This window comes from Symphalangus syndactylus, chromosome 8 (genome assembly GCF_028878055.3).
Source record: "Symphalangus syndactylus isolate Jambi chromosome 8, NHGRI_mSymSyn1-v2.1_pri, whole genome shotgun sequence".
In the NCBI taxonomy this organism is placed as follows: Eukaryota; Metazoa; Chordata; class Mammalia; order Primates; family Hylobatidae; genus Symphalangus; species Symphalangus syndactylus.
This window is the reverse complement of record NC_072430.2, coordinates 16,077,556-16,096,486: the sequence shown is the minus strand read 5'-3', so window position 1 is coordinate 16,096,486 and position 18,931 is coordinate 16,077,556. Positions and strand designations below refer to the sequence as shown.

The 18,931-nt window shown below is 34.0% G+C and overlaps 1 long non-coding RNA gene, 15 other non-coding genes and 4 pseudogenes across 16 annotated transcripts in view; all 20 read left to right on the top strand.

Moving 5' to 3' along the window:
• Nucleotides 1-18,931, top strand: part of LOC129487440 (uncharacterized) — a 108,701-nt gene that overhangs the window by 75,833 nt on the left and 13,937 nt on the right. Inside the window, exons 22-31 of the long non-coding RNA XR_010122324.1 lie at nt 747-834; nt 1,739-1,886; nt 2,746-2,822; nt 3,553-3,639; nt 4,796-8,265; nt 9,446-9,531; nt 10,083-10,169; nt 14,849-14,935; nt 15,844-15,930; nt 17,754-18,726. This is a non-coding gene — a long non-coding RNA (uncharacterized lncRNA). The remainder of the gene's footprint in view (nt 1-746; nt 835-1,738; nt 1,887-2,745; nt 2,823-3,552; nt 3,640-4,795; nt 8,266-9,445; nt 9,532-10,082; nt 10,170-14,848; nt 14,936-15,843; nt 15,931-17,753; nt 18,727-18,931) is intronic.
• On the top strand, nt 139-210 carry LOC129488988 (small nucleolar RNA SNORD113/SNORD114 family). The gene has a single exon (XR_008659819.1). It is a non-coding gene; the product is annotated as a small nucleolar RNA SNORD113/SNORD114 family (small nucleolar RNA).
• LOC129488986 (small nucleolar RNA SNORD113/SNORD114 family) lies at nt 1,165-1,236 on the top strand. The gene has a single exon (XR_008659817.1). It is a non-coding gene; the product is annotated as a small nucleolar RNA SNORD113/SNORD114 family (small nucleolar RNA).
• On the top strand, nt 2,210-2,284 carry LOC129488985 (small nucleolar RNA SNORD113/SNORD114 family). The gene has a single exon (XR_008659816.1). It is a non-coding gene; the product is annotated as a small nucleolar RNA SNORD113/SNORD114 family (small nucleolar RNA).
• Nucleotides 3,045-3,119, top strand: LOC129488982 (small nucleolar RNA SNORD113/SNORD114 family). The gene has a single exon (XR_008659813.1). It is a non-coding gene; the product is annotated as a small nucleolar RNA SNORD113/SNORD114 family (small nucleolar RNA).
• LOC129488999 (small nucleolar RNA SNORD113/SNORD114 family) lies at nt 3,971-4,044 on the top strand. Its single transcript, XR_008659828.1, has one exon. It is a non-coding gene; the product is annotated as a small nucleolar RNA SNORD113/SNORD114 family (small nucleolar RNA).
• Nucleotides 5,188-5,258, top strand: LOC129489021 (uncharacterized; annotated as a pseudogene).
• On the top strand, nt 6,164-6,238 carry LOC129488990 (small nucleolar RNA SNORD113/SNORD114 family). The gene has a single exon (XR_008659821.1). It is a non-coding gene; the product is annotated as a small nucleolar RNA SNORD113/SNORD114 family (small nucleolar RNA).
• Nucleotides 6,731-6,802, top strand: LOC129488976 (small nucleolar RNA SNORD113/SNORD114 family). The gene has a single exon (XR_008659808.1). It is a non-coding gene; the product is annotated as a small nucleolar RNA SNORD113/SNORD114 family (small nucleolar RNA).
• On the top strand, nt 7,655-7,724 carry LOC129488996 (uncharacterized; annotated as a pseudogene).
• On the top strand, nt 8,852-8,926 carry LOC129488984 (small nucleolar RNA SNORD113/SNORD114 family). Its single transcript, XR_008659815.1, has one exon. It is a non-coding gene; the product is annotated as a small nucleolar RNA SNORD113/SNORD114 family (small nucleolar RNA).
• LOC129488978 (small nucleolar RNA SNORD113/SNORD114 family) lies at nt 9,862-9,933 on the top strand. Its single transcript, XR_008659810.1, has one exon. It is a non-coding gene; the product is annotated as a small nucleolar RNA SNORD113/SNORD114 family (small nucleolar RNA).
• On the top strand, nt 10,495-10,569 carry LOC129488994 (small nucleolar RNA SNORD113/SNORD114 family). The gene has a single exon (XR_008659825.1). It is a non-coding gene; the product is annotated as a small nucleolar RNA SNORD113/SNORD114 family (small nucleolar RNA).
• Nucleotides 11,600-11,665, top strand: LOC129489019 (uncharacterized; annotated as a pseudogene).
• Nucleotides 13,282-13,370, top strand: LOC129489001 (uncharacterized; annotated as a pseudogene).
• On the top strand, nt 14,265-14,339 carry LOC129489014 (small nucleolar RNA SNORD113/SNORD114 family). The gene has a single exon (XR_008659840.1). It is a non-coding gene; the product is annotated as a small nucleolar RNA SNORD113/SNORD114 family (small nucleolar RNA).
• Nucleotides 15,277-15,348, top strand: LOC129488992 (small nucleolar RNA SNORD113/SNORD114 family). The gene has a single exon (XR_008659823.1). It is a non-coding gene; the product is annotated as a small nucleolar RNA SNORD113/SNORD114 family (small nucleolar RNA).
• Nucleotides 16,272-16,343, top strand: LOC129488980 (small nucleolar RNA SNORD113/SNORD114 family). The gene has a single exon (XR_008659811.1). It is a non-coding gene; the product is annotated as a small nucleolar RNA SNORD113/SNORD114 family (small nucleolar RNA).
• Nucleotides 17,224-17,295, top strand: LOC129488973 (small nucleolar RNA SNORD113/SNORD114 family). The gene has a single exon (XR_008659805.1). It is a non-coding gene; the product is annotated as a small nucleolar RNA SNORD113/SNORD114 family (small nucleolar RNA).
• On the top strand, nt 18,169-18,240 carry LOC129488974 (small nucleolar RNA SNORD113/SNORD114 family). Its single transcript, XR_008659806.1, has one exon. It is a non-coding gene; the product is annotated as a small nucleolar RNA SNORD113/SNORD114 family (small nucleolar RNA).

Genomic DNA, 18,931 nt, shown 5'->3' with positions numbered 1-18,931 from the left:
ATGTTAGAATGATTCTAGATACAGATATGGAACATCCAGGTTATTCTTGGGGTTTTTTTGAACCATAGGGACTTATTAGTGAGTTAACAAGTCAGTCAGTAGACAAGATAGAAATGAGTGGAAAAAGGTGATCAATCTTGAATTGATGATGACTGCTGGTGGCGTATGAGTCTTACGTGGTGAATACGTGTCTGGAACTCTGAGGTCCATCACAGAAATAGAGCTCCTTCTGTATGTTTGAAATGATCCTGTGTGTATAGGTGTCAGAGATACAGAATTTGTTTATGTTCTTTGTTTTTACTTATTTTCATTGCATTTTTATAGTTGCTGAATGTGAGAACCTATATATATAATTCATATATATTATATAAAAAGATGAATAATGTTAATCGTTGCCAAATTATTAAAATCTGTAGTGAGGCAAGAAACATTTTGTGTGTATTGAAAACATGAAGTCCAAAGAGAAATAAATGGGACATGCCTGTCACCTCTTTGGCCAATAATGATATAGCCAGTATAATTATAGAGAGTGTTCAGATTCTGGGCCAGTAGCAAGATTGAAATTGTTCATTTTCTTAACAGAAAATGAAATTACTATGATTAATGAAATGAAATTTTCTTAACAGAAAATTAAATTAATATGAAGTCCAAATAACGATTGCATAAATAATTATAGGTGAAAAGCAAGAAACAATGGTGACAATGTCTCAAATTTGTTATCATCTTCTCTTCTCTGTACTGATCAGAATGGATGTTCTTGTTCTGATTTGAGGATGCCTCCAAGGTCACATACTCTTATTTGCACCATGCTTAGGAAGGAGCATGAAGACCAAGGTGAGTAATAGTCAAAGTCCTTACCTTGGTTTGGGTGGTTTGTTTAAGAGTAATCAACGTATTATTTAAAAGTGTGAAATACAGTCAAAGATGGCCAATGTTATTCCAGTGATATGGGAATGACATGAAGTATTATATTGATGATGCATATATATAAAACAGGATAGTTAATGAAACACCCAATGTTTGAGTGATTTGGTATACCGATATGGAATATCAAGAGTGTTACTGGGTTTTGTGAATCACGGCCTTGAAGGTATTATTAATGAATAAATGACTTAATCAATAGACAAGGTAGAAATGAATAGCAAAAGAAAAGAAGATCAACCCTGAATCAATGATGACTACTGGCAGTGTATGAGTTACACATGATGAATAAATGTCTGGAACTCTGAGGTCCATCACAAAAGAAATCTGGCCCATTCCTTCTGATTCAGATGATCCTATGAATATACAATGTGTTTGCTTTTGGTCTTTGGGTTTGTTCACTTCATTGTATTATTATAATTGGATCAATGAAATAATTTATACATATACATGTACGTATATGAAGGGGATGAAGTATTGTCCAATTATAAAATAAGTGGTGAGGCAAGATGTATTATTATTATATTAAAGCTTTAATATATTAAATAAAATATAATATTAATTAATATGTAATTAATGCAATATTTAATATATATTAAATATAATAATATATTAAAATATTATGTTAAAGCATTGAAGTCCTAAGAGAAATAAATGTTACACCACTGTAACGTCTTTAACTAAGGATGATACAGATGGTATTTATAGATAATGGTCAACCTCTGGGTCAAGGAAAGTTGCACAAAGTGTTCATTTTCTTAAGAGAAAATGAAATAATTATCCTTCAGATAATGATTTCTCAAATATTTTCCTAAAGGGAAGATGATAAACACAGATCAAGGAGGACTGTTTCATCTGTTTGTGATCTGCTCTGCTCTGTGAGCCTCAGGATGGATGTTTGCCAGCCGATTCCGTGGTTACAAGCTCTACAGCTGCATCTATGTGGTAGGAGCATGAAGACCAACGTGAGTAACAGTCAATGCTCCTTCCTGTTTTGACCATTTAAAAATGTTATTTGCTATATTATTAAAAAGTATTAAACACAATAAAAGAGGGTGAAATATGCAGTATTTAAAACTGGATTAAAAACTTTAGGTTAATTAATGCATATGTGAAACATTGAGCTCAGTTAATGAAAGAAATATGGTCTTTGTGGAAATGATTATATGGATGAATGTTAGGGGTATTCAAGAATCTTATTCTTTTTTTGAAGACTTAGGTGTATTTCCTTGTTAGTGAATTCATCAACAAACAAATTCAGATGGTAATAGAGAAAGAGGGCTGATCCTGGACCAGTGATGGCGACTGGTGGTATGTGAGTCATGCACAGTGAATATCATGTGTCTGGAACTCTGAGGTCCAGTACAATGGGATCTGGTCCATTCCCCCTTATAAACAGATGTCAGGATACAGGATATAGAAGGATCTTCTTCATGACCTTCGTGCTCATGAATTTAAAAAATATTATTGGAAAAGAATCAAGGGCAGGATGAATAAATCAATGTATAAATGAAGAAGATAAGGAGGTGAAGTGTTGTTTATTACTAAAATATGTATTAAGAAAAATGGATTTTAATTTAAATTGGAATGGATAATATAGGCATGGATGAAAGGTATTATGTCTTGGACCAAAAATAACATAGATTGTGATAGGTTATAGTTATTACTTTCAATTAGTTGCAACCTTGAAGTCTATTTTATTAATAAATATTACCATTAATTAATAAAAGCCAAAGTGACAATGTAAATGAATGGTGAAATGTATGGATTGATGGAAAGAATGTCTCAATATTTTTATCATCTTCTCTGCTTTGCACTCTTCAGAATGGATGCACTGAGCTGATTATGAATTTAGCCCTGATCAAGACTTGTGTTGCTGTCATGATATGAAAGATTCCAGTGTGAGTAACAGCCAAGTTCTAGTGTTGTTTGGGTGGTTTGTTTGAGGATATTTACCGTGTTATTGAAAATAAAAAAAGTCAAATAATGTGTATATATATATAATGAATATCAATGATAGACTTGAATTGTGAGCCATAAAATTTTTATAATTATTACACATGAATTACTGAATTAATCAACAAATAATGTCGAATTGCATGAAGAGAAAAGTGGGCCCTTCCTGGACCAGTGATGACAAATACCGGCGTATGAGTCTTGGATGATGAATAATACGTGTCTGGAACTCTGAGGTCCATCCAACACAAAAGAAAGCCAGTTCTTTCTGCTCATGTATTTTCATTCTATTATTATAATTGGATCAATAAAAGAATCAATGAACAAATATATAACTAAATAAAGATGACCATGTGAAGCATTGTCCAATTATAAAAATAGATGGTGTGGCAAGAAATAATATGTACTGGAAACTCTGAAGTCCAAAGAGAAATAAATGGTACATGATTGTTAAATCTTTGGCTAAGTATGATATAGACAGTAATAGGTAAATATCTGTGTTCATTTTCTGGGTCAATGGCAACATTGACATTGTTAGCCTACATAGGAGAAAAATAAGCATTATTACAAATTACTAATTATGTATGACTGACTAACTGGAAAGAGGAATTGAAGGACCAGTGGAAAGAACGTTACAACCTTTTAAAATCATTTGCTCTGCTCTGTGATCCTCAGAATGAACGCACTTGAGTTGATTCAAGCACGCTTCCATGGCCATGAGCTCTGTGGTTGCATCTGTGTGTTAGGAGTATGCAGACCAATGTGAGTAGTAATCAGTGTTCTTATACCAAATCCAGTAGTTTTTAGAATGGTATTTGCTGCGTTATTTTAGACTTTTAAATATAATCAAATAAAGGAAGCCTGCCCATGTTAAATATCACACTGATATGAAGCATTTATATTGAGTAATGCATCTATGCAAAAGCTCAGTTGATAAAAGAAATTTGGTCTCTGTGGAAAGGATTATATAGATGGATGTTAGGGATATTCAGAATATAATTCTTATTTTTCTTTTGAGATTTTTGTATATTTCTTTGTTAATACATTAATCAATAAACAAATTTAGATGGGAATAGAGAAAGAGGGCTGACCCCAGACCAGTGATGACCACTGGTGGCATATGAGTCACGCACATGAATACCATGTTTCTAGAACTCGGAGGTCCAACACAAATGGGATCTAGTCCATTCCTCCTTTGTGAAGGGATCCAATGGACAGATATCAGGATATGCAAGGATCTTTTTCGGGATTTTTGTGTTAGTATTTAAAAAATATTATTGTAAAATAATCAAGGGCAGGATAAATAAATGCATGTATAAACGGACAGAAATGAAGAGAGCGAAGCATTTTTTATTGCTAAAATATGTAATAAAGAAAATGGATTATTAGTATAAGTTAGAATGGATAATATACGGGTCGAGTTTATTATGTCTTGGATTAAAGATGACATCAACTGTGATGGATAATAGTTATTACTGTCAGTCAGTTACACGTTTGAGGTTCATTTTATTGAGAGAAAAATAATATTTCTATAAATTATTATTATTACTTTGAGACGGAGTTTCACTCTTGTTGCCCAGGTTGGCGTGCAGTGGCACAATCTTGGCTCACTGCACCCTCCGCCTCCTGGGTTCAAGTGATTCCCCTGTCTCAGCCTCCCAAGTAGCTAAGATTACAGGCACCCGCCACCACGCCTGGCTAATCTTTGTATTTTTAGTAGAGATGGGGTTTCACTGTGTTGGCCGGGCTGGTCTCGAACTCCTGACCTCAGGTGATCCACCCACCTCAGCCTCCCAAAGTGCTGGGATTACAAGCGTGAGCCACTGCACCAAAAAGATGATACAAATGAATAGTGGAATATATCAGTCAGTGGAGAGAAATTCTCAATTTTTTATCATCTTCTCTGCTTTATATGAAGATGGATCAGAATGGATGCATCAAGTGGGCTTCTGCTTGATGGAAACCTGTATTGCTGTTGTGTTTGGAAAGAAACTAATGTGAGTAATAGCCAAAATTTTTGTCTTCCTTTGGGTACTTGTCTAAAGGTATTCACAGTATTATTAAAAATTTTAAATTATTATAATTAACCATGGCCCAATGATTAACATAATATAGAAGAGTATGTTTATTAATCAATAATGTGCCACGTAGAGGTGAATGAATGAAAGTGACATTGTCTAATGTGGAAAAGGATTCTGTAGTCAGATGCTTGGTATGTCTGGCATCGTGTTCATAGGTTTTTGTGAATCATGTTCTTATTTTACTCTTATAAATTGATTAATGATTTATTCAAAACAAAGGTAGAAATGAATGAAAATTGAGACTAATGATGGCATGAGCCATATACAATGAGTAAAACATGTCTGGACTTTGATGTCCAACACAAAAGACATATATTCCATATTCTTGATATAAGGCGTCCGTTAGGCCCATGTTGGGAATATCCAAGGATCTTGGGCTTGATCTTTGTGTTCATATATTTTCATTCTAGTATTATAATTGGATCAATGAAATAACCAGTCAATAAGTAAATAAATTAATGGAGTATTGTTCAAATTAAAAATATGTAGTGAGCAAAAATACACTACTAATATATTATGAAAACACTAAATTCTAATTTGAAATACATTTTACATGACTCTTACCTCCTTAGCTCAGGATGGTGTAGATGGTATAAGTTACAGACACTGTTCATGTTCTGGATAGATGGCGATTTTGAATTTATTCATTCTCTTAAGAGAAAAAAATACTCTAAATGTGTGATTACTGAAATGACTGACTAAAGGTGAAAAGCAAGGATCAATGGAGAGAACGTCTCAGATGTCTATTCTCCTTCTTCGTTTTAAAATCATCTGTTCTGTCCTGTATTTCTCACACTGGACTCATCTGAGCTGATTTAAGAATTCTCACATGGCTATGACTGTATGACTGAATCTCTATTAAGACCAATGTGAGTAAGAGTCAAAATTTTTGTCATGGCTTCGGTGGTTTGTTTAAGGATGTTCACTATATTATTAAAAAGTGTGAAATATAATCACAAAAGGCCTAATGTAAACATCATAATTTGGGATTAACATGAATCATTATACTGATTAATGCATATATGAAAAACAGAGGATAAATTATAAAATTTAAATACTGATATGTGAATAATGATGGATACCTAACAAATTGGTATGCTTTTGTTGGAGGTTTGTGAATCGCAGGCTTTAAAAAATATTATCAGTGAATTTATGAATTAATCAATAAACAATGTAGTGAAGAATGAAGAGAAAGGGGGCCTTCCTGGACCAATGATGTCAACTGCCGGCGTATGAGTGTTGGGTGATGAATAATACGTGTCTAGAACTCTGAGGTCCAGCATACAAAACACCTCAATAAGCAAGGATCAGTGGAGGAATATCTAGTTTAAAAAAAATCATCTTCTATTTTTTGTACTCCTCAGAGTGATAATCTCGAGGTGATTTATGCATTCTTCCATGGCCACCAGCCTTATGGTTGCATCTCTGCGTTAGAGCCTAGAGATCAATGTGAGTAATAGTCAAAGTTCTTGGTGTGGTTTAGGTGGTTTAAGGTATTCACTGCGTTACTAAAAAGTGTGAAATATAATCACATAACGCCCGCTGTTACAAAAGACAAATATGAAGCATTATATTGATTAATACATGTGTGAAAAGCTGAGGATAATTAAAGCAGGAGATACACGGAGATGAGATGATAATATGTACAGATAAAGAATATCAAGGCTGTTCTTGGGGTTTTGTGAATCATAGGGTTTTAATTTATTGTTAGTGAACTAATGATTAAATCAACAGACAATATAGAAATGAATGGAGAAAAGGAGGCCCAATCCTGGATCGATGATGACCACTGGTGGCATATGAGTCATACATGATGAATATGGGTCTGGAACTCTGAGGTCCTTCACAAAAGAAATCAGGTCTTTTTGTTCATACATTCTTATGTGATTATTATGATTGGGTCAATGAAAGAATCAGTAAACAAATTTATAAATGAATCAAGGTAAAATGGGGGAAACATTGTCTAATTATAAAAATTTGTAGTGATGCAAGGAATTTTGTTAATATATATAGAAAACACTAAAATCCAAAGAGAAGTAAATGGTACATAATGGTTTATTTTGGCAAAGGATGATATGGACAGTATTAATTAGATAATGTTTTTGTTCTGGGTCAGTAGCAAGTTCAAAATTGTTCATTTTAAGAGAAAAGGAAATAAATATCCTCCAAGTAATGATTGCCTGAATTAATGATTAAATGGAAGATGATAGGCAAGGATCAATGGAGGATTTTCTCATTTTTTAGTCATCTGTTTTGCTCTGCACTCCTCAGAATGGATGCTTTAGAGGTGAGTCAATCTCTCATCCCTGCTCACCAGCACGTTGGCTGTATCTCGTGTTAGAATATGAAGGCCAATGTGAGCAATAGTCAATGTTCTTGTCTTTACTGGTGTAGCTTTTTAAAAAAGATATTTCCTATATTATTAAAATGTCTTAAATATAACCAAAGAGACCCAAACATGCCAATTTTACTATCAGATTGATAGACATATTGTACTGATTGGTCAATATATGGACCAAAGAAGATAGTTACCACAGAAGATGGTAATGAAGAGATTTAGTCTGTGGAAATGAATCTGTAGATGAATGTTAGGAATCTTTATGAATATTATTCTTGTATTTACTGACTGATGTGTATTTCTTATTAATAAATTAATCAATGGATAAATTTGTATTAGTGCAAAATCAAAGAGATCCTGGACTGATGATGACTACTGGTATGAGTCATGCATAATGAACACCACGTGTCTGGAACTCTGAGTTCCAACACAGATGGGGTGTAATCCATTCCCCATTTCGAAGGGATCTTATGCACTGATGTCAGAATATATGAGGACCTTGTTGTTGATATTTGTGTTCATGAATTTTAAAAATATTATTGTAAATGAATCAAGGGCAGAATAAACAAATTTGTAAATTAATAGAGATGAAGAGGGTGAAGCACTGTTTATTACTAAGCTTCATAGTAAGGAAAATGAATATTAATAGAAATGGAATAGGTAATAAATTGATCAAGGATATTATGTCTTGGACTAAGGATGACATAGACTGTAATAGGTAACAGTTCTTGCTCTCATTTAGTTGCAAGTTTTGAAGTTTATTACTTGCAAAATACATAAATATTAGCATAAATTAATAAAAGCCTAAAAGGCAGTGTTAACAAATGGTAGACAACGTGGATCAATGGAGAGAACATCTCAATGTTTTTCTGTGCTTTCTACTCTTCAGAATGGATGCAGCGAGCTGTTTCAAGCGTTCGGTTGGGATCAAGATTGTTGTGTCACCTCTGTGTTTGGAAAGAGACCAAGGTGAGTTATGGTCAAAGTTCTTATCTTGGTTTCAGTAATTTGTTTGAAGATATTCTTGGTATTACTATACAATGTATTAAATTACTCAGTTAGAGAGGAGAAATAAGTTCAAGAGAAATATTATACAACATAATGACTATAGTTAATTTTATAAATCATATTCTTGAAAAATGCTAGAGAGTAGATGTTAAGCGTTCTCACCGCAAAATGATAACTCTGAGATTTAATACATATGTCAGTTAGATAGATTTAGTTATTCCACAGTGTATATATACTTCAGAACATCATATTGTGCATGATAAATACAAGCAATTTTATCTGTCAATCAACAAATTTAAAAGTATTAAGTTAATACACAGTTAACCATGGCTCAGTGATTAATATGATTGAAACAGTGTGTTGTTTAATTTATCATGTGCAACACTGAGGTCAATAAATGAAAGAGATCTAGTCTATGTTGAAGGTGACTCTGTAGATGTTATAGATATTCAGACTTGTTGGCTTTGTTTGAACCATGTATTTGTTTTTATTAATGTCAATAATATGATCATCTAATTGATAAAAATGTAGGAACACATGAAGGAGATGGACCAGTGATGACAAATGGTGGCATTGGAGTTATGGACGATGAATGATATGTGTCTGAAACTCTGAGGTCCAACACAACACACAATTAGTCTATTCTCTCTGTTGAAATTGACTTACAGAGAAATGTCAGGAATATATAAATAATATCTATGTATTGATTCCATAAATTGATATTTATTATTACCATTGGATCAATGATAGATTCATTAAACTAATATAAATTAATGTATAAAAAACAAGAGGGTCAAGCATGGTCCGTATGTGTGGAGGCAAGAAATATTACTAATCAAAATTTAAAGCACTGACATTCATTTACAAATAAGTGGATAAAAGATATTACTGCTTTTGGTAAGAATCATATATAAATTGATAAGTAAGAGTTGACTTTATTGTTCTGGGTTAGTCTTATGATAGAAGTGTTCCTTTGCATAAGATAAATACACACACACACACACACACACACACACACACAGAGTGAACAAATAATAAATACCTAAATGACCTAGTAAATGAAATACAGAAAGCAGGAATCAAGAATCAATGGAGATTAGGTCTTAATTTTATTATCATTTGCTCTGCTTCATACCCTTAGAATGGATACGCTCAGGTGATTTAAGCAGTCTTCCATGGCCATGAGCTCTGTGGTTGCCTCTGTATATTAAGAGCACAGAGATTAAAGTGAGTAATGGCTGACATTCTTTTCTTGGTTTCAGTATTTCTTTTATCTTAAGATTATTCACTATATTATTAAAAAGCATGAAATATAATGAATGCAATTATAACCCAGTAATAAATATGAGATGTGTGAAACATTATATCAATTAATGCATATATAAAAAATAGGATAGCTAATGAAACTGTTATGTTGATGTAAGAATAATTCTATATAGAAATTAGGGATATAAGGACTCTTCTTGAGTTTTTGTGAATAATAATATTATAATTTTATGATTTAATGAATTAATAAATAAACAAATGTAGGTGACAATAGAGCAAAAGGGCCAATCCTAGATCAGTGATGACTACTGGTGGCGTATGAGTCATATACAATGAATATGTGTCTGGAACTCTGAGGTCCAATGTGAAAGAGATGTAATTCATTTACTCTGGTTTAAGTGACCCTGTAGCCAGTTGTCGGGAATATACAAGGATCTTGGTTTTGGTCTTTTCGTTCCATGCAGAGAATGTCTTTTTTTTTTTTGCCATTTTGTCTGATTTATATTTCTCAGAACGGACCCACTCAAGCTGACTTCAGAATTCCTCCTTGGTCACAAGCTTTTTGATTGCATGTCTGCATTAGGAGCCTAGAGAACAATGTGAGTAATAGCTAAAGTTCTTATCTTGTTTTGCATGGTTTGCTTATGGGCAGTCACTGTATTATTAAAAAGTGTGAAATATAATGAAAGAAGGCGAGCTGTAGCTTAGTAATAAGCGTGGGATTAATATGAGGTATTATATTTTTTAGTGTATACATGAAATGCTACAATTATTAACATAAGAGGTATTGAAGTGAGAATGATTTTAAGTACATGTTAGGGATATAAATCTCTTGAATTTTTGTGAATCACAGAGTTTTAAAATTATAATTATTAAATTAATCAATAAAAACTTAGAAATGAATTGAGGAAAAGTGGGCCCTCCTGGATCAATGATAAAACTTGCTGGCATATGAGTCTTGGATAATGGATGATATGTGTGTGGAACTCTGAGGTCCGACACAAAAGAAAAGTGATTTTTTTCATGCACTTTCATTCTATTATTATAATTGGATCAATAAAAGAATCAATGAACAAAAATATAAGTAAATCGAGATAAAATAGATGAGGCATTGTCCAGATATAGAAATAGTGGCAAGGCAAGAAGTACTATTACTATATGTTGAAAACATGAAATTCAGTGAGAAATTAATGGTATGTGACTTTTACCTCTTTGGCTAATGATACACAGTTTAAATTATAGACAGTGTTCATGCTCTGAGTCTGTGGCAAATTTGAAGTTGTTCGTTTTTAGAGAAAACGTAATATCCTCCCAATGCGTGTTTGCCTTAATTACTGGCTAAATGGTAGACACAAAGCAGGGAACCATGGCCATAAGGTCTCCAATTTTTTTTTTTTTTTTTGAGACGGAGTCTCGCTCTTTCACCCAGGCTGGAGTGCAGTGGCGCGATCTCGGCTCACTGCAGGCTCCGCCCCCCGAGGTTCACACCATTCTCCTGCCTCAGCCTCCGGCGTAGCTGGGACTACAGGCGCCCGCCACCTCGCCCGGCTAAGGTCTCCAATTTTTTATCAACAGTCCTATTTTTTACACCTCAGAATGGGCTCACTTGAGTTGGCTCAAGCACCCCTTCATGCCCTCGGGCTGTACAGTTGCATCTGTGTGTTAGGAGCTTGGAGGCCACCGTAAGTAATAGTCAATGTTCTTGGCTTGAGTGCTTTTTTTAAGGATAGTTACTACAGTATTAAAAATTATACAGTATATTAAAGAAGGCCAACTGCAGCCCAGTGACAAACATGAAATTGATATGAAGTAGTATATTGATTAATTCATTTAATTAATTCATTTAAGAAAACTGAAGATATTTAGTAAAGGAGGTACATCGACCTGAGAATGATTCTATACACATATTAGGGACATCAAGGCTTTTTTCAGGTTTTGTGCATTATAGCACTTTAAACATATTATTAGTGAATTGCTGAATTAATCAATAAACAATGTAGAAACAAATGAAGAAAAGATGGGCCATTTCTGGACCAATGATGTTGACTGGTGGTGTACGAGTCAAAGGTGATGAATAGTAAGTGTCTTTGTTAGTGGCAAATTCAGAGTCGTTTGTTTTAAGAGAATATGAAATAAATATATTCCAAATAATGATGATTTAAGTGACTAAACGGAAGGTGAAAGGCAAGGATCATTGGAGGAATGTCTGAATTTTTTTTTTTTTTTTTTTGAGACGGAGCGATCTGTCACCCAGGTTGGAGTGCAGTGGTGCGATCTCGGCTCACTGCAAGCTCCGCCACCCGGGTTCACGCCATTCTCCTGCCTCAGCCTCTCCGAGTAGCTGGGACTACAGGCGCCCGCCACCACGCCCGGCTAATTTTTTTTTGTATTTTTAGTAGAGACAGGGTTTCACCGTGGTCTCGATCTCCTGACCTCGTGATCCGCCCGCCTCGGCCTCCCAAAGTGCTGGGATTACAAGCTTGAGCCACTGCGCCCGGCCTGGGAAATGTCTGAATTTTTAAATCATCTGTTCTGTTTATACTCCTCAGAATGGCCCCATTCCAGCTGATATAAGCACTCTGCCATGGCATGCGTGCCATGGTTGGTTCTGTGTGTTAGGAGCACCCAAACTATTGGGAGTATGCATTCATTTCCTCTCTTTACGAGGTCCAGTAAGTTGGTGTCAGTGATATACAAGAATCTTTGTGTTCATGCTTTTTTATTTTTATTTTTTTTTGAGATAGAGTCTCTCTCTGTTGCTCGGGCTGGAGTGCAGTGGTGTGATCTCGGCTCACTGCAACCTCTGCCTCCCAGGTTCAAGCAATTCTCCTGCCTCAGCCTCCCGAGTAGCTGGGATTACAGGTGTATGCCACCACGCCTGGCTAATTTTTGTATTTTCAGTACAGATGGGGTTTCACCATGTTGCCCAGGCTGGTCTTGAACTCCTGACCTTGTGATCCACCCACCTTGACCTCCCAAAGTGCTGCGATTACAGGCATAAGCCACTATGCCTGGCTGTGTTCATGGATTCTTAAAAATTGTAAGGAATCACTGATAGAGTAGATAAACAAATACATAATGAATAAACATCAAGGTGGTAAAGCGTGCTCATTGTTAAAATATACAGGAGGGAAAAATAGTATTAATATAAATTGGAACAAGTGTATTTTGTCTTAGACTAACGGTGATAACAGGAAGTGAGAAGTAATGGTTTTTGATCTGATTCACTTGTGTATTTCATGTTTGATTTACTAAGAGAAAAAGAAAGAAATACTGATGTAAATTTATAAATGCCTGAATGACTATATAAAAGGATGGAGGAATCTGTGGCTCAGTGAAGAGAATGTGTAATCATCTCCTGTACTCTGATTTGCATATTCTTCCATGCTCACGAACCCTGTGTTTATATCTATGTGTTAGGAGCATAGAGACCAGCATCAGCAATGGTAAAAATTATCTTCGTTTGAGTGATTCAAAGACGGTCAATCATGCTGATGTTTTATTTCAGATTGATATGCAGTATTATGTTGAGTAATGCTATGTGGAAAACTGAATTCATTTAAAGAAAGGGATTTAGGCTCTTTGTGATAGTATAGATGAATGTGAGTGATATTGAAGAGCTTATTTTTTTGTGGTTTATGTGTTTGTCTTTATGAATGAATTACTCAATAAACAAGTGTAGGTAAGAATGAAGAGAAAGAAGGCCAATCCTGGACCATTGATGACAACTGGCGGCTTATGTGGTTGTATATGCTGGTTGTATATGAAGAATATTACATATCTGAAACTTTGAGGTCCAACACAAATAGAATCTAGTTCATTCCCATGTTTAAAGTGATATAATAGACAGATACTGGAAATATACAAGGAGTTTGTGATTAGTCTTGTGTGTATGAGGTTTGAAAATATTGTAAAGTAGCAATGGCAGAATAAGCAAATAAATGTACAAATGAAATAAAACAAATAAAAATGAAGAGGACAAAGCATTGTTCATTGCTGAAATATACAGTAAGGAATATATTGCTAATGTACATTGGAATGGATAATAAATGGACCACGTGTATAATATTTCTGACTAAAGATGATAGAGACAATAGTAATAATTACTGATAAGTAATAGCCAGTTATTGCCCCAAGTCAATTACAAGTTTGAAGTTTATAAGAAGAAAAATAAATAATATTACCATAAATTAGTAAATACCTAAATGACTAGGTGAATGAAAGAAAGAAATTATAGATCAACAGACAGAATATCTCAATCTTTTTATCATTATCTCCACCTAGCACCCTTCAGCACAGATGCAATTAGCTGATTTGAGCACTCTGCAACGATCAAGTTTCTCATGTTAACTCCGTTCAAAAAGAGACCAATGTGAATATAACCTATGTTCTTGTCTTGGTTTCAGTTATTTGTTTGACAGTATTCATGGTATTATTAAAAAGTATTAATCAAATAGTTATTTATGGCCCAATAACAAGTATAATGTGAAATATGATGTTGATTAATCCCTAATGTTGACATCATTAAATGAAAAAGATGGAATGTGTATGGGAAATGGTTGTATTGATAGCTGTTAGCACTATTCTAGATTTTATTTTTGCATTTTTCTGACTCACTGATTTTCGGTGAATTAGTGATTCAGTCTCTGCAAATGTAAGATTGAATGAAGAAAAAGCTGGCCAGTGAGTACACATAGAACAACGATTACAAATAGTGGTGCAGGAGTCATAAACTATGAGTAATATGTGTGTGGAACTCTGAGCATCAACACAAAACGTATTTAGTCTATTCCTTCTGTTTGGAATAATCCTATAGAGAGATGTTTGGGATATATAAAGACCATGTACTTATTTTAGATTCATAGATTTAGATTTATTAATATTAGGGAATTCATGATAGGACCATTGAACAAATATAAGTAAATAGATAAAATCGAAGAGAGTGCAGCATTGTTCAGCTATAAAAGTATATAGTGAGGCAATCAAGATTATTAATACAAGTAGAGAAAACTGACATCCATTAAGAAAATATTGGATCAAAGATGTTCCCTCTTTCTTTGGCTTAAGATCATATAGACACTAATATTAAGAATCAATTTTTGTTCTGAACCAGTTCCTCTAAGTTTGAGGTTGTCCCTTTTGTTAAGAGAAAAAACATATACTTCATGGAAAATTATGAAGTACCTGAATGATTAAGTAAATGAAATACAGAAAGCAAGAATTATAGAGGATGAGTCATCTGTTTTTTAATATATCGACTCTGCTTTGTTTTCCTCAGAATGGGTGCACTTGAGCCGATTGAAACATTCCTCCTTGCATCTTTGTTCTATGATTGCATCTATTTGTTAGTAGCATAGAGACCAATGTGAGTAATCATTAAAATTCTTCTCTTGGTTTGAGTGGTTATTTCAAAATACTCAATGAATTACTAAAAAAAGTGCATGCTATAATCAAAGATGACGAGTAGTATTCTAGCAATAAATATGGGATTCATGTGAAGCATTGTATTGATAATGCATCTATGAAAAACTGAGGATAGTGAATGAAACAGCTGTATCCATATTAGAATGGTTCACTGTAGGGATTAGGAATCTCTAGGCTCTTATTGGGATTTCATGAACCATGATTTTAAAATTTATGGTCAGTGGATTAATAAATCATTAATAAACAATTAGAAGTGAGTGGAGAGAAAGAGCACCTGTACTGTGGATCGATGATGACTACTGGTGGTGTAGGAGTCATCTGCAATGAATACGTCTCTGGAACTCTGAGGTCTGTCACAAAAGAAATCTAGCTCGTTTTCTATGTTTGGTACAATCCTTTAGACGGGTATCATGAACATAGAGTGGGTTTGTTTTTGGTCTTTGTGCTCATATATTTTCATTCTATTTTTATTATTGGGTTAATGTGAGAATCAATAAACAAATATAAAAATAAAGATATATTGGGTAAAGTGTTGCTCAATTATAAAAATAGGTGGTGAGACAAGAAATACTATTAACATGTATTGGAAATAGTGAAGTTCAAGGAGAAATAAGTGGTACATGTCTGTCACCTCTTTGGCTAATGATGATATGGAGAGGATAATTATAGATAGTGTTTATATTCTGGGTCAGTGGCAAATTCAGAATTGTTCATCTTTTTAAGAGAAAGTGAAATAAATATACTGTACTCTAAATAATGGTAGCCTAAATGACTAAAGAAATGTGAAAAGCAAGGATCAATGGTGATAATGTCTCAAATTTGTTATCTTCTTTGCGCTGTACTCCTCAGAATGGACATCCTTGTTCTGTCTTGAGAATTCCTCTAGGGTCACATGCTCTGTTTGCACCATGCTTAGGAAGGAGCACGGAGACCAACGTGAGTAATGGTCAAAGTCCTTATTGTGGTTTCGGTGGTTTGTTTAAGAGCAATCAATGTATTATTAAAAAGTGTGAAATATAGTCAAAGATGGTCAATGTTATCCCGATGGTAGACATGGCAGTGGCATGAAGTATTATATTGATAATGGATGTATGAAAAACTGAGGATAATTAATGAAACAGATAATATCAATGTTAGGATGATTCTGGATACAGATCAGAAATATCAAGGCTGTTCTTGGAGTTTTTCAAATCATAGGCTTTGAAATTATTATTAGTGAATTAATGAGGCAACCAACAGACAATGTAAAACTGAATAGAAAAAAGGAGGGCCAATCCTGGATCAATGATGACCACCGGTGGCGTATGAGTCATATGTGATGAATACGTGTCTGGAACTCTGAGGTCCTCCACAAAAGATATCTAGTCCATTCCCTCTGTTTTACATGAATCCATAGACTGATGTCAGGAATATAGAATGAAGTTGTTTTGGTTTCATTTTCCTTCTAATGCAAGAATCAATAAACATATAAATAAAGAAAAAATGCATGAGCAGTGTACAACTATAAAAATATGTGTTGAGGCAAGAAATACTATTAATGTATATTGAAATCGGTGAAGTCCAAAGAGATATTGTACATACCTGTTACCTCTTTGGCTTATAGTAATATAGACAGAATAAATTACAGATAATGTTCAAATTCTTATTCACTTGCAAGATCAAATTGTTCTTTTTCTTAGGAAAAAGTGAAATAAATATTAGCCCACCTAATAAATGCCTAAAGGACAGGCTAAAGGCAAGGTGAAAAGCAAGGATCATTAGTGAGAATGTTTCAGTTTTGTTACCGTCTCTGCTCTGTATTCCTCAGAATAGATAGCTTGTGCTGATGCAAGGATTCCTCCCTGGTGACATGCTGTGTCTGCCTCTTGATTGGGAGCATGCAGACCAACGTGCGTAATCAAGTTCTGGTCTTAGTTTGGGTGGTTGAGTTAGGAGGACTTGATGTATTATTAAAAAGTCTGCACTGTAATCAAAAATGGCCAGCTGCAGCCCAGTGATAGAAATGAGAGTGATATGAAGCGTTATATTAACAATACATATTTGAAACACTGAGTATAATTAATGAAACGTTTATCAGTGTGAGAATGATTCTATATGCAGATAAAGAATATTAATATTAATGCTGTTCTGAGGCGTTTGTGAACCAAAGGTTTTAAAATTACTATTAGCGAATTAATGAATTAATCATTAGACAAGGTAAAAGTGCACAGAGAAAAATAGGACACACTCTGGATCGATGATGACTACCGGTGGCGTATGAGTCATACATGATGAATACGTGTCTGGAACTCTGAGGTCCATCACAGATAAAATCTGGCTTATTCTCTGTTTCGAATGGTGTTACAGACAGATTTAAAAAATATAGAATGTTTGTTTTTTCTGTGTGATTATGAATTTTTCTTCTATTTTTATAATTGAATCAATGTGAGAATCAGGAAACATATATGTAATAAATAGAAAATGATTGAAACACTGCTCAATTATAAAAATTTGTGGTAAGGCAAGAAATGCTATTAACATATTAAAATCATGAAATCTAGAAAGAAATAAATGGTATATGGTATAGATAGTATAAATTATAGACAATGTTCATATTCTGAGTCAGTGGTAATTTTGAAGTTATTCATTTTATTAAGAGAAAATAAATAAAAGAAATAGACTCCAAATAATGATTGCCAAAATGACTAATAACAGGTGAAAATCAAGGATCAATGTTGAGAATGTCTCAATTTTATCTTCTCTGCTTTCTGTCCTTTCAGAATGATGCACTTTTTATGATTTGCGAATTCCTCCATGGTCACGTGCTCTGTTTTTATCATGGTTGGGAGCCTGCAGACCAATGTGAGTAGTAATCAACATTCTCATCTTGGCCCGAATGGTTTGTTTAAGAGGACTCAGGGTATTATCAAAAAGCCTATAATATCAACAGAATGGTCAACTGTATTTAAGTGAGAGATATTGGGGTGATATGAAGCATTATATTGATAATGCATATATGAAAAATTGAGGGTAATGCAACAGATATATCGATGTTAGAATGATTCCATGTACAGATTGGGAATATCAAGGCTCTTCTTGGAGCTCTTTGAATCAGACTCCTTAATGTTGTTATTAGTGAATTGGTAAATTAATCACAAAAATATAGGCATGAATGGAGAAAAGGAAGACCAATCCTGGATCGATGATGACTACTGGTGGCGTATGAGTCATAGACAATGAATACGTGTCTGGAACTCTGAGGTCCATCACAGTGGAAATGTATACATTCCTTCTGCTTAAAATGATGTTATAGACAGATTTCAGAAATATAGAATGTACTTATTTTTCTTGGCGGTTGTGTATTTTTGTTCTATTTTTATAATTGGATCAATGAAAGTAATCAATAACATATAAATAAAATGGCACATAGTCTAATAATAAAAATATCTGGTGAAGCAGGATATTCTATTAATATAAAAAACAGTGAAGTCGAAAGATAAATAATGGTTTTATTTGTTATCTATTTGGCTAATTACGATATAGACATTATAAATTATAGACAATATGTGTGTTCTGGGTCAGAGGCAGGGTGAAAAGCCAGGATCAGTAGTAGGAATGTCTCATATTGTTATCATGAGACATTCTTCTCTGCTCTGTACACCTCAGAAGGGACATGCCTTTGCTGATTTGAGGATTCCTCTGAGGTCGGGAGCTAAGTTTGCGCCATGCTTAGAAAGGAGTGTGCAGATCTGTGTGAGTTATATTCAAAGTCTTTATCTTGCTTTGTGCATTTTGTTTAAGAGGATTCTATGAATTATAAAAAGGTGTAAAATATAATTAAAGATGGCCAACTCTATCCCAATAATAGATTTGGTGGTGATATGAAGTATTATATTGATAATGCATGTATGAAAAGCTGAGGATAATTCATAAAACAGGTATATTCGTGTTAGAATGA